This window comes from Mesoplodon mirus, assembly GCF_964341445.2.
Source record: "Mesoplodon mirus genome assembly, chromosome: 9".
NCBI classification, from domain to species: domain Eukaryota; kingdom Metazoa; phylum Chordata; class Mammalia; order Artiodactyla; family Ziphiidae; genus Mesoplodon; species Mesoplodon mirus.
This window is the reverse complement of record NC_138985.1, coordinates 106,026,613-106,040,911: the sequence shown is the minus strand read 5'-3', so window position 1 is coordinate 106,040,911 and position 14,299 is coordinate 106,026,613. Positions and strand designations below refer to the sequence as shown.

The following is a 14,299-nucleotide window of genomic DNA, read 5'->3' as shown; positions in this document are numbered from 1 at the left end:
AAATTGATGAAATGGTCACAATAATTAGAATCCTCTGTGTAGAGAGGGAGAAGGAAATAAAATAAATGAGAAAGAAACTGCATGAGAATGCACCCAATATTTTGAATAACAGAACAGTGAAACTCCAAAGTATTTCTTACATATTGTTACAAAAAGAACAGTTCAAGAATTATTTTCGTAGGGAGGTACAGGGAGTCAAGCTTTCAATTCATCAGCTTCTTTTCATGTCTTGGTATTGACACATAGAAGAGAAATCCAGTACCAATAGAACTCAAAAAGGAATACGAAGGATTTGAAGCATTTTTAGAATTAATAACATAACAGCTTCTCTGGTTCAGTTTAGCTTTTCACCGGTATTTTTCGGTTATAAGAGCAAATGAGGTGAACAGGCCAAGAAGAAAATGACACGGCATTACTGGAGCCAATAGCAAGAAATTCCAATCTGTAGAGATTTGCGTGTATAAACAATCTGACAATAGTTTTGTTTTTATTTTTTTTTCACATTGTGTCTCTTGCCTGGAATACAAAGCCCTTGTGCATGCTCAGACCTTTAAAAACCATGAAGAAATTGAACGTTATTCAAGAATTTCTTATACTAAATCAATACAGCAAAAGAACTTAGTCAACCGAAACAGGCTCTTGGGGAGGCCCGGCTGCTCTTCAATACCGTCCAGATCTACAATTCAGGAAACGCTATAGACATGAGAGTCATTCAAAATTTACAACCCCTGAATAAGCAGCATGAAAGGATTGCAGAGTGGAAGCAAAGAGTGGTGAATGTCGAAGAGGCAGGAGTGAAAGGCAGCTGAATTCACAGCAAGAACAGAGCAGACTATTTGGCTAAGGCTCTCACTGAAGCAAACCAAACTAAACACGGCTCTCTCCCAAATGCCAGCTCCGGGCCTCCTGCCTGCCGGTCCCTTGCCTTCCCTGACCCTCTCTGAAGGCTTGAGGCCACCTGTGGTTATAGCTTGAGGCACAATACCTTCCCCTAATTGGTATCTTTACTTGTATCAAGGTATCCAGATATCCATATAACTCTATCTAGATTTTTTAAATCCAACTAACTTAATTTAGGACAATGGCAAATTTGCTTACATAGGATCCAAAAATAAAGCAATCACATCATAAGTGGCTTCATGAGGGCCAGTAGCTTATTTGTATCCCTTTTATCTGAATTTCCAGCAGTTAAAAGAGTTTGGCACTCTGGCAGGTGTCTCAAATGTCTGAATGATGAAATGTGTCACAGATACAGAGTGCAGTTTTTGTGGAGAATTTCTACTGGTTCCCAGGGAATTGGCAACTCTGGTTTTCAAGCTGTTTATGTTCAGCTTAAGTTCCTTTTGCCTGGCTTTCCAAATGATGTCTAAATTCTCTGGCAATTTGTATTCCAATCAAAATTGATAGACAAAACCGGTTCCCAGAGTACTTCTATCTTCTGAGACCAAATTATTGTTCTCTCTTTCCTCCTCCTTCTTTATACCTCCAAGCCCTAAACTGAATTACCTTGTTATTTTTCTAAAGGCGCTCATAGGCAATATGATCCATATACAAAGAAGAGACTGATTTATTATGTTTTTATTTCGATTACCAATAAAACAGAAGGCAGACTTCAATACTTACAGGTGTGAAACTGGACTTATCATTATTGACCCCCAATATGTCATATTTATCAGAGATTATGAGGACCACTCATTATATAATTCTAGGATATAAATACTTCTTAACTAGTGTGCTGTTTTATTCTGAAATGTGAAGGAAGAAGTTTTATTCTGAAAATTGAACAAGAAGTTTAAATACGTTTTCCTAAGGAATATATTTGCATATACAGTATCTAAAAATTTCCCCTAGGGTAGCAATAACTGTAGATGTGGAAAGTGAGAGATTACATTAGAACTGAGAGTCCCCTTCAGCTTTTCTGTACCCTTTCCATTGCTCCCACTAGGGACATAAGCTAATACTGCTAAATATTTAGCATCTATAATCCTACAATAGGGTTACTGCCAGTGATGCAACAACAGAAAAGGAAAAGAGAGAGAGAGAAAAATGGAGAAGGAGGGAGGGGAGAAGGAGTGAAGAGAGAGAGACAGAGACAGAGAAAGAGGCAGAGAGAGAAACAGGAAAACCAAATGTAATAACATAGAGAGAAGATCTGTCTTAGAACTGCATGCATGAAGGTCATGCATTTGGAAAAGAAAAATCAAATAAAGAATAATAATACCTATACCTATTCTTATAAACCCAGTAACGTTAACTTGTCCAATAACTTCACTGGACAAACATTGGTCTCTAAAGTTTTCTTAATATTTTTAGCCATTCATAATCCTTGAGATTTTTTTTTTTGCAGAATCTCAAACGCATTGGCAACCACCTTATCGTAACTGAAAATTAGAGATCATAATATGCTCGATCAAGCTCATATATCTCTGCTTATCATATTAAGATGGATAATTAAAAGTCACTGTCATCCTCAGTTGAACAGCCCACCTCACACTTCCTCATATGTGTGTGTGTGTGTGTATACATCCCTGTTAAACAATTGATTAGACAGCTACAGAAACCTGAAAACAGAGCTTTTATCCTCAGCTCCTCAAAGACTGACTTCTCACATCCTGCTTCCAAACCTTTTTGCCGGGTCTCCCGATCCTTCAATTGTCTACTTCAACTCTACATTTTCAACTTTAGTTCTGAGCACTTTGCAAGATCAGCCCTCTTACTGATTCACGTTAATATGCATTCCATACTCACTAAGGTGATTCCTGCATTCGTTACCATGACTACTACTGATCAAAATGATCTGTACATTTCTTCCTTAACAAGCTGGATACTTCCCATCCTCAAACAACTGGTTTTAGCCCATAGCTTGGTGCCTAAAATACAATAATAAATTTATTCTTAAATGAATAAGGAATGGATGAGTGAGTGACACCACATCTGTGAAACCTACACTCCCATGACATCCTAGATTTATAACCCTACTGCAAAATTTTAGCAAAGCCTTAATGGAAGTGCTGGGGAACTTATGAAATAGTGTATGGATTTTAATTTTTCCTTGTCTAGGGAATATGTAATATACGGATTATTCCCTTTACTGGCTGATTTCCTTGTAGTTATAAATGAATTTGGGGGATAAGAACCAAGACACTAAGCTCAAAGAAGTGGGTGGAGCTCATTAAGTATCTTAAATTTCTTATTGTAAGTATTCCTGGGTGGGGCCTCAATCATACAGAGCAATGCATTCATAACTAATTACTTCTTGGACATTTTTAATCCATATATTGATTATTTATTCCTAGAAGTCAGGGATCTTATCATCTGTTTTCAAGTAACATATATTGAATATATTGATATGTCAGGCATTCTTTTAAGAATTGTATATGATACACTTTACAGTACTGAGCAAAGTCACAGAGTCCCAGTTCTCATGGAACTTATTACCTAGTAAAGGAGAGAAACATTGTAAGATACTATTCTCAAAAACAACCATAAAATTTCAGAGGTGATAGAAAGTTTAACAGGGGCATTAAATTTGTCAAGGAGGTATGAGAACTGCTATATGGAGTCACAGATTTGAATTCAACCTTATGTCCTAAACTACACACGTATATTTACCATGCCATAAACAGATAGCCAAAATACAAATGGGCATATGTGTGTATTTAAAAAAGCAAATAGGGGGGCTTCCCTGGTGGCGCAGTGGTTTAGAGTCCGCCTGCCGATGCAGGGGACACGGGTTCGTGCCCCAGTCTGGGAGGATCCTGCATGCCGCAGAGCGGCTGGGCCCGTGAGCCATGGCCGCTGAGCCTGTGCGTACGGAGCCTGTGCTCCGCAACGGGAGAGGCCACAACAGTGAGAGGCCCGCGTACCGCAAAGAAAAAAAAAAGTGAATGAATTAAATAAAATCAAAAGAGGTAGAAGAATCTAGACTGGTAGGAAGACTGTGCAGAGTAAGTGTCAATAAGTGCTTCTCAACCTTGGCACCACTGACACGCTGGGAAAGAAAATTCTGTGCTGTCCTGTGCATTACAGAAAATTTAGCAGCATCCAGCCTTTACACACTGGATGCCATTAGCACCCCTCACCCCCAACTGTGACAACCAAAGGTGTCTCCAAATATGGCTAAATGTTCCTTGGGAGGAAAATTGCACCCAGTTTAGAGCCATTTGTTCGAACAGAAGTATTTTCAGAATCAAATTGTAAGAAATTCAAGGATGGTGGGTGAAAATGAGAAAAAAAATAACATAAGCAGTTAAAAAAATAAGAAATTTTCAAGGTAAATATATTTTAAAGCATAAGCCAATACAATATAGAAACAGAGTATCTTTTCAAAATTTGCAGAATAAAATGAAAGGACAAAACAAGTTTGTCCTTCTTAGCCTAATTAATGAACAAATGATATAAAAGAAAATCTGTACTCAAGGTTGAATATAATTTAAATTGTTTTCAGCTTTGTTACCTCTGCAGGACTACTGACAAGCTATCAACACTATCTACTTTTAAAAATATGTAAAACATTTAATTAAATATTTTTATAACAGTTTATTATTAACTTTATCAATTATATGTTTTATAGCATTATTTCTAAAGCATTGAAGAAAAGCAGCATTTTCCTTAGATGTTAATAGAAATTTTGGCCAGTTCAGATTCCCAAACTGATGATTATTCAGGATGAGAAAAGGAAACAGGGAAATTTATATATTTTTAATACCAAATGAGTTAGAATTATAAAACACTTGCTCATAGCTTTTGAGTTAATGAAAATAAATATTGAACCTGTAAATATCATAATTAAAGTCAGTTTTTTTAACTTATAAAGGGGTATTGTTTAGCTGTTTAAAATATTTCACTGTTTTCTTACCTATTTGTCTGTATACTTGTTATATGTGATTCACTTTGGTATTTTCCTCTTCTGACCATACTACTCTATACAGCACTTCTAAAGAACTAATATCAAGGAATTCTTTTTTCAAGCAAAAAAGAAAACTGAATTTACTGAAACTACCAAAGGCAGTAATTACCCAACTACTACAAAATATTGTTTTGTCCCATATAGTTTTTTTTCTCTCCTTAGTTATTGTTTGCCTAGAAGGCTATTTAAAGATAAGAGGGATTTGAGCTTGTCCACTGACAATCAATCAAGAAGCTTTTTAATGGAAAACTACTCAATATAGCAGAGTATAATGGCAAAAAAAAAAAAGAGAAAAAACTGTTCCCCTGTTAAGAAGTGAATACCCACACAATGAATAACCCTTAATGTCTTCACAAACTGTGTTTCCTATCAGTTAGTTTTGTTTACATCGCCCTGAAAACATTCAATTCATATTTTATCTAAACGTATATTTTCTTCTTTATATTTTCCAAAGTTAGTTTTTCTAAAATTATTCTTTTCTTTTGATTACATTAATATCTGACTCCACCAGGGAAAAAACACACTACTTAAAAAAGTATTAGCACCATTCCATCTTTATTTTGTAATAAAACAAATAATTATCAAGCACTTACTATGTGTCAGGTACTATTCTAGGTGCTTGATATATATCAGAGGAAAAAAGGGATAAGTATCAATATCTCTAGCCTTACGTGGCTTACATTTTAATGGAAGAGACAGTTATTTTTAAAGTTACATATAAATAAATTATATATGACAGAAGGTGATAAGTTATATGGAAAAGAAAATGTAGAGGAAAAGAAAACGACTTGGATGGATTGTATTTTCAAATATTGCAGGTCCCCTTGAGAAGGTGACATTTGAGCAGACAGTGGAAAGGGGTGAAGGTACTCCCTTGTGGGTATCTGTAATTTGACTTTGACTTAAATGATAACTCGGGCTGCTATACTGAGACCAGTTCAAAGTAGAAAAGAGCTAGACGCTGATGAACCCAGGAGAGCTACTGTAATAACCCAGATGTGAAATAATGATTGGGGAGGGGTGAGGAAGTGGAGGCCATGAGAACTGTCTGGACTCTGGGTATATTTTGGGTCGTGTCAACAGGACGGCCTTACCAACTAAGTGTGGTTAGGAGTCAAGGAAAACTCAAGTTCTTGGATTGAACAACTGGAAATAAACAGGTCTGACACAGGCTGTGATAAGGAAAGCTAATGATGAGGCATATGTGGGTCGGGTGGGGAAGGTCAGCTTTAGCCATTATAGAAGAAAAACAATGGGAGTGTCCATGATCAATACTGACTTGAAGGAGAGAGTTCCAAATCTATACCTGCATCTAGATACAAATTTTGAGCATGCATTTCCAACTTCATACTGAATTTCTTTTGATACATAATCCACGGCCACCTCAAATTCTCTGTGTCCAAACAGAAGTCCAGTAGCTTCCCCCAGAACACCCCCCTCCTACTCTATTTCACAAATCTGTAAAAGAGAAAAACAAAGATATGCTTGTACTAGTGGGATATCTAGGCCACATCCTAAACTCCTTTCTCTTCTTATCCACACATACCCAAAGTTTTAAATACCTCTGGAATCTGCAGCCTTCACTTTATCCTTTCTGCTATGAATTAGTCCTATACAATATTTCTCAACTGAGTCAGGCAGAGGGGCTAACACCTCAGCACACAACAGCTGCAATGTCATTAACAAGACTATTTCCTTCGAATTTCAGCTAAAGCACTGTTACCATCTGAAGTCTTTCATGACCTGCCCCCCAGTTTGATTTGAATCCATGTTTCTAGGCCCCTACCATATCCACTATAACAAGTATCCACTATTAACACTGAGCTCCAAGGACTAGTATCATGTATATGTCAAATGTTTAATGTCTGAATAATTCATATTAGAGCTACTAGAATTAACCACACTGGTTTATGGATTTGATGTTTGGCTATAGGGTATGTTGCAGAAGATACATAGAAAGGGAACTAAAGCTGGTAATAAGAATTCTAGGAAGTCCTTTCTCTTGGATTGAGTTCACAGAGCAGCTGCTGGACAGCCAGTGGTCACCAGCATGTCTCCAGCTCCAGGTCCAGGAAAAAGCCCCAGGGTGCCTGATTCCTTCTCACTACATGTCATATGGGAAGCCCGTTTCATGCTTTCTCACTCAGATTACACACATTTGGTCTCCGAGTTTTTCTTTCATCCCCCAAGACTTCACAGTTCTTGTTCCAGGCTTGAGTTTTGACCACATGGCTTGTTCCTTCAGAACCCTTGGGTGCCCAACCATTAAATCCTGATCTTCCCCAAACCTTCTCTCTTTTCTTCTACAGAGAGAATTGCTCCTCTGGGCCTCCCCAAATCCACCTCAATTCTAATGTTATTTGAGGCAATCAGAGGCAACGATTCAAGCAGGTTGGATCAGCTACCAGCATGCACAATAATTTGAAAAATAAGTTTAAATATCACTTCACTAGTTTCCTAGTACATCTTCTGGTGAATAACTAGTGATTACTGACTAGTTTACAACAATGTATAAGTCTACATTTTTTTTAAATTTCCACTGCACAGTATTTTATTTGCATTAGGATTTAAGGAAGTTCATGAAATCAGCATGAAACCTCATCCAACTTTAATACTGCTGATTCTATGGAAAAAATTAATTTAAATTTCCAATAAATTAACTTTTGGAGTATAGTCCATAGAAAGCTTAGAAATGGATTGACCAAAAAGAGGAAGAAATATGTTAATGTTCTCAAACATTAAGGACATACTGTTTCTAATTGTGACATTACGCACATAAGCACACAAACACAAAAAATAACTATGATGCTACAGGAAGAGAAGGGTTGGATGACTTATTGATAGGCAATAACAACACATGCTGTGAACCATAGACCTAATACAGCTTCTACCATTGTGAATTACACAAGTGATTCTGCGTAGTCCAAAAGGAAAATATTTTATTATTATGTATTGCCACCTGCTAACTCTTGCTAACTCTCTATTTATATCACATTAAACTCTTATTTAATGACATATATTTCCAACATTAATTCATTTTTATGGCATCGTTAAGTAGAGATTTTATTGGCAATGGAATATCTATATTAATTGGAGAGCCCACTGGAAAATTTAAACACTGCTGATATAAAATTTCAATTAATCAGTTAAAAGTACTGATTGATGGATTGTCTTGAAATGTTTAGCTTTAATAATCAAGAGAAAAAACTGGTAACTTTTATAACCTACATAAAACTTATACAAAAATTTGAAAGAAAAATAGATAACTTTGATAATAGTCTTTTGATAATATGCTTCTATTCTTTGCCTACTGTAAGTCTGTTTGGTACAAAATATATCTCAAGCATGCCACCTTTTGGAAATATTATTCATAATAAAATTGTCATAACTGATTTGAATTAAGAGAACCTTCAGTTTCTTTTGTATTTGTGATGAATTAAACATTAAGCATTTTATCCTATAAATACATTTTCTGCTTTATTAAACATTGCCAAATTCTCTGAAAAATATCTTAGTAATCATATGTTACGCTTTTCCAAGATACCAAAGAAAAGTTTTTAAAAAAAGCTCACCCAAATTATTACAGATTTTTCTTCTGCGTCACAGTTTGGAAGTTTAACAATAATTATTATACATTATAGTTTTGCAAGGGCACCATATTTTCATCCCAAACTATAAATGTACACAGGAATATATACAAAGAGCTAAAAATACTGTTTTGTAGATTACTAAGGAAAATTCATTATGTGTGTATAGGGCTTTAATTCACAGAGTTCTTTCAAACACACACACTCACATACACACACACACAAAGCTTATCATTTGAAACTCCTAAGAACTTCATGAAGATTGGTTCCAACTAAAAGATGAGAGATATGATTCTCAGAAAACTCACAGGAAGAAGAGGTCTACATACAAATCGTCCTTTTACACTATATACAGAAATATGAGATTTATTTTAAAATTATGACACATTTGTAAAACCATACAGATGGAAAATAAAGATAACCACTGGGAGTCATAAGTAAGAATCAGAGTGTCCAAAGTCATGAAAAAGTAACCCAATGTGCCAGTCTATGCAATAAAGCAGGGAATAGACCTGTTTCTTTAGTCAAATGAGAAGGAAATTGAGAAGCGACCTACTGATGGCTCTCAAGTTCACGAGCTGCTGTTCAGAAAATGGAAATCTGTTGTTCTAATCATGCCAAGGGATCTGCTGCAACATAAGGCTATGAAATTAGCACTACAAAATAACTGTGTTTGTAGAGGGACACTAATAACATAGCAACAAACAGCCACTTAAATAATACACACATACATAGATACATATATACATACATATGTACACACATACACACAAATATCCATGCTGCTTTCTCTAAATACTTTAGAAAACCAGCGATTCATCTCTTCAGGATCAACTTTTCCTGGAGTGAGTAGATGAGTGAAATATGACCAGAAAATGCCTATGAGTTAAGATTCTGTTTCAAAGTTTGTATTTAATGAAGTCTTAGGACATATACAGTAGAGCAAATGTCACTGCATTTCTTTTATACTTAGAGAAAAGTATTAAAGAAATCTGAAAAAGAAATTATTCAAGGTATACAGCTATAAGATATTTTAAAAGTTCAACTGGAACTAAATACTGACTCACCAATTGTAAGGAGGAATTTTATGAAACATTGAGAAAACTTATGGGTCCCTGTCTGGATGTTCAGAGCAGTTTTTTGTGAAAATCAGGACTCAGAAAGTTCGTGTGTTTAGGATTCTATATACGGGTGAAGCAAATCCTAAACTCTTGGCTAGTTGTACTCCCAATATACCATATTAGCTCTCTCTCAAAATATAAAGCTACCTTTTATCTAATGTAATAGAGGTGGGGTGAAAACAGTTCCTTCAAAACTGCATAAAAATATCCTGGAGTTTGAGATCATTTATAGTAGGAATTAATACAAGAATTAAAAAACAAGCACATGAAGAATAAAGTAAAATATATAAATAAGACATAGTTCACATATGTTCATGGTAGCGTGAAATTAAAGCTAGAACATATTGTTATTTATCCCGTCCATTACACACTAGGTTCTTTACAGTTAAGCTATTACTCATATATCACCCTGTCTCTGCCTATCTCTCCACTGTCTATCTCTCTGTCTCTCTCTCTAGAGAGAAATTAGTACAGGAAATTAAATAGAAGGTTTTATTGCCTAGGTAGTTTTTACTCACCACTACTTCAACCACATGAAAAATATTTCAAAGGGGCAAATACATCACCAGAAGTGTGTGTACAGATTTTTATTTTCAGGGACGAGCACTACTTGTAACTGGAGTAAAGGGAGGTGAGCTCGATATGCATTGTGGAGAACCCGGTAAAGGGCCATTCTTCCCACTCATCAACTCCACTAAACCCCGCTTATTAACCTTCATAAGAGAGGACTTCCTATGCAGAAGCACTTTATGTAAATCTGTGAATGACCTCTCTTTTCCACACGCCTGCATTCTTACAAATACACTTAAAACAGCCTCTGTGTTAAATGGCATTTTAAGAATCGCTGGAGAACACAAAAAAAATAACAGAAAGTACACCCTATAAATCTCTTTGCCATTAATTATTGCAAAGATTTGCGTGCCGTAATGTGCCTTAAGACGACGAATGCAGAAATGCAGATTCCCAGATATTAGTCAAAATTGCTAAAGATAAAAGAATCCCAGGATACAGATGTTTGGAAATTCCACTTCTCTCACCTTGGTCCCCCCTTTTTTCTCTTTGTCTTACTCCATTGCCTTTACCCTAAGTTAGAGGCAGTATACTGTTAAAAATAGAAAAGTTTGAGTCAAAACACTTTGATTCACTTCTTAGTTTTACCTTTTGTCACTTACGACCTTCCTCTTTGGACTAGAACTTCTATAAAAGTACTATAAAGCAAGTATTACTTTAAAGGGGTACATAAAGAAGTTTGTAAATAAATAGTAATTTAAAGCTGAGCTATTTTACATACATTAATTTTATCACATAGAGTTTTTAATTTTTTTCCAGGAAATTTTCTTTACTATCTTTTTTCCAAAAAATAGAGAATTTAATGTTACTTCATTTCTATGTGTAGTTTCCCCCATCACATGTATTACCAATTTTCATTTGTGATTCCAAAAGATGGATTAAATAGCAGATCTACAGAATTGTTTAATGTACCGATGTGATCTTTAAAAAATGAGGCAGAAATTCTCCCTTCTTTCTCCTGTTCTCAACCTAGTGACACCAATGTAAGTCCCAGCATACTTGCCCTTAGACCTCACCCTGACTTTGAGAAAATGGAACATCTCTACCCATTTAATACACGCTCATTGTCATCAGGGTTGATCACAAGTTCTATGTGAATGCAGTTCTGTCCCAGAAGGTGTATGAGGGGTTATCCCCAGGAGCTGACAGCTTCTGTGTTATAGGATGATTGACACACAAGACAGGAATTTTGTTTCTACATAATGCTATCCTTTTATGTAATTACTTTTTAAATTTCCTTTCTTTTAACCTCATTGCAAAGTTTCCAAGAGCATCTGCCCAAACCTCAACAAAAAGCCTATGACTTTCATTCAGTTCAATTTATTTCAATTCAGCAAGTATCTCTGTAATTAAGGATGGCCAGGACACTCTTAGTTACCAGGAATAAAATGGTATGCAAGATAAAAAAGATTCCCTGGGGCTTCCCTGGTGGCGCAGTGGTTGAGAGTCCGCCTGCCAATGCAGGGGATACGGGTTCGTGCCCTGGTCCGGGAAAATCCCACATGCCGAGGAGCGGCTGGGCCCGTGAGCCATGGCCGCTGAGCCTGCGCATCTGGAGCCTGTGCTCCGCAACGGGAGAGGCCACAACAGTGAGAGGCCCGCCTACCGAAAAAAAAAAAAAAAAAAAAAAAAAAAGATTCCCTGATTCCTAGAATCTACTGTTTGTTTGAATTAAAATGTTTAGTGCTTGTTGGCCTGAAACATCACTGTAATTTGGGACAACATCTGCAGAAGTCCTTGGGGGAGTCAATTTAGATTTAAATGCCTCAAGCAATAAGATTACTACCATGATTTAAAGCCAAATGTATTTATACTACTATTTCCCAGCTCTGAAAAAGCATAGTATAATGAAGAGTCTAGGCTCCAAGGTTAGCAAAAAGCTCAGCCACACCACATAGGAGCTCTGCATGTTTTGACAAATCATTCAACCTGTCAAAGCCTCAATTTTCTCATCTGTAAAATGGAAGTACTAAGTAGTACTTACCATAAAAGTTTGTTGAGCAATTAAAGGATATTATATCTAGAACATGGTAATGTTTAAGAAATATCTGTTCTTGCTCTTATTTATAAACAGTGAGTGATAGCAGAGGACAAAACCACAATATATAATTTCAATATCCTTAATCATAGATCACAGACTTGTAAAGGGAACTCCTGGGAGACAATGACTTTTTCTGCCTTGGCCCTGGAAAAGAAGGACGACTTCTTCCCAGGTCCGTTCCGTCCACAGATGCTTTTTTATCAGGTGCAGAGCCACAGTCTCAAAGATTTCAAATATCCCTTGGGAAGACCCAAGTAGTGCTCCAGGAACTGATGGGTAGGGTCCAGTGGCACCTCTGAGCTCTCAGCTGGATGCCCACATTCTCTGCCACAGCCAGGTGTATCCTTTCTGTGTCTCAGAGGAACACTGTTTAAATGCTCAGTGAGATTCTGGGGGCAGAAAGTGTGCACTCATGAAAACATGGACCAGACAGACTTAACTAATGGGCACTGTCAAAATTCAAGTTGTCATGTGCAATTCAACACTGACTTCCCCGCCAATATTTTAGGAATACCTAAGGGTCTAAATGGAGACTTAGCTGCCTGTTTCACCTCATCCTTGTCTGTGCTATTGCAAAAGAACAAGTTTTATTCCTACTCAAGCCTTAATCTGGTACATAGGATAAAACCAATCCTTGAATCAATTAAAAAACCCACAGTCAATCTAAATATTTGTCTTGTAGCGTTAAGTATTTCAAGTTTTGTATAGGACTGAAAAACAATTAAAAATAAAGTGAGAGAGAGCAACCCTTTCAACCCCTCATCAGTATATTACATAAAAAATAACTGTTTTTATCACATTCTTTCTCCAACCCATCCATTATAAACTCAGAGCAAAACGATTTAAGGAAGATTAGAAGCCCCTTTTTCAATCACAGTCTGTATGAACTGACAAACTGTGCTCAAAACATGAAATGAAATGAGGAGGCAAAAGGAAAATGAACGATCAGTATTTTCCAAATTGCTTATTTTGTAATAATGTCTTATCAATGCAATTTTTTTTTTTTTTTTTTTTTTTTTGTGGTACATGGGCCTCTCACTGTTGTGGCCTCTCCCGTTGTGGAGCACAGGCTCCGGATGCGCAGGCTCAGCAGCCATGGCTCACGGGCCCAGCCGCTCCGCGGCATGTGGGATCCTCCCAGACCGGGGCATGAACCCGAGTCCCCTGCATCGGCAGGCGGACTCTCAACCACTGCACCACCAGGGAAGCCCCTCAATGCAATTTTTTAAACAAAAAGGTGGAATAAATGGAAGAGGCAGAGCAGATCTTAAAATAAAAATGGAAGTTTAATAATCTGCTGCTTTTCCTTTAGTCATAGAAAATATACTTTATGAATACATAAAAACATTCTGATAATAGAGGTGATTGCCGCTATGTATTTTTCATGTGGCAATGAGTTCACACGATGCTTCTACATCAAGCAAAGCAGATTAACCATAGGAACTAACTTCAAAGTACACTGTCTTTTTGGTCTCCAAAGCAATAAAGATCCCGTCACTTCTCTTTTAGGGATTTGCTCTGCACAATGTAGAATGCAGTAGTTTCTTTCCCTCATTACGCCCTCCACGTGAGACAGACTAAATCAGAGGCTACAGAAACAGAGATTTCTTTCTACCGAGAGTCTCAGGTGTTTAGAACCGTTTCTACACTCGTGGTTTCATCAACCTGCTACCCAATCCACCTATTTCTTAACAGTTGTGCTGCAAAGCTTCCACTTTCGTCACAGTTTGACTACATTTTCCAAAGAAATAACAACCCAGTCAGACATTACAAAATTAGAAGATTGATGGAGTAGCTTGGCTACCTTTCCTAAAATTATGTGAAACTCTTGTTTGTATGCTACCAGTCTATACTAAAGAGCATTCCGTTGTATCCTGCTTCAGCACAGATCTGACAAGAACGTGGAGCTGCATTTAATTACTGTTTGCTAATAATGTTAGGAAAACACAGTAAAACTTTTAAGATCATAAATTGTAAAAATTTTATCACGAAGAAACCCTGAAATGAAGTGAAAAATAAAATCAAGGACATTAGATATTTCCATAATTTATGAAATAGGAATAGGAAGAAA

The 14,299-nt window shown here is 36.6% G+C and overlaps 1 protein-coding gene across 1 annotated transcript in view; it reads right to left on the bottom strand.

Moving 5' to 3' along the window:
• The window catches only part of LOC309810307 (contactin-associated protein-like 2), a gene marked incomplete at both ends in the record, with an annotated part of 946,489 nt that overhangs the window by 872,943 nt on the left and 59,247 nt on the right, over positions 1–14,299 (bottom strand). The window lies entirely within an intron of this gene.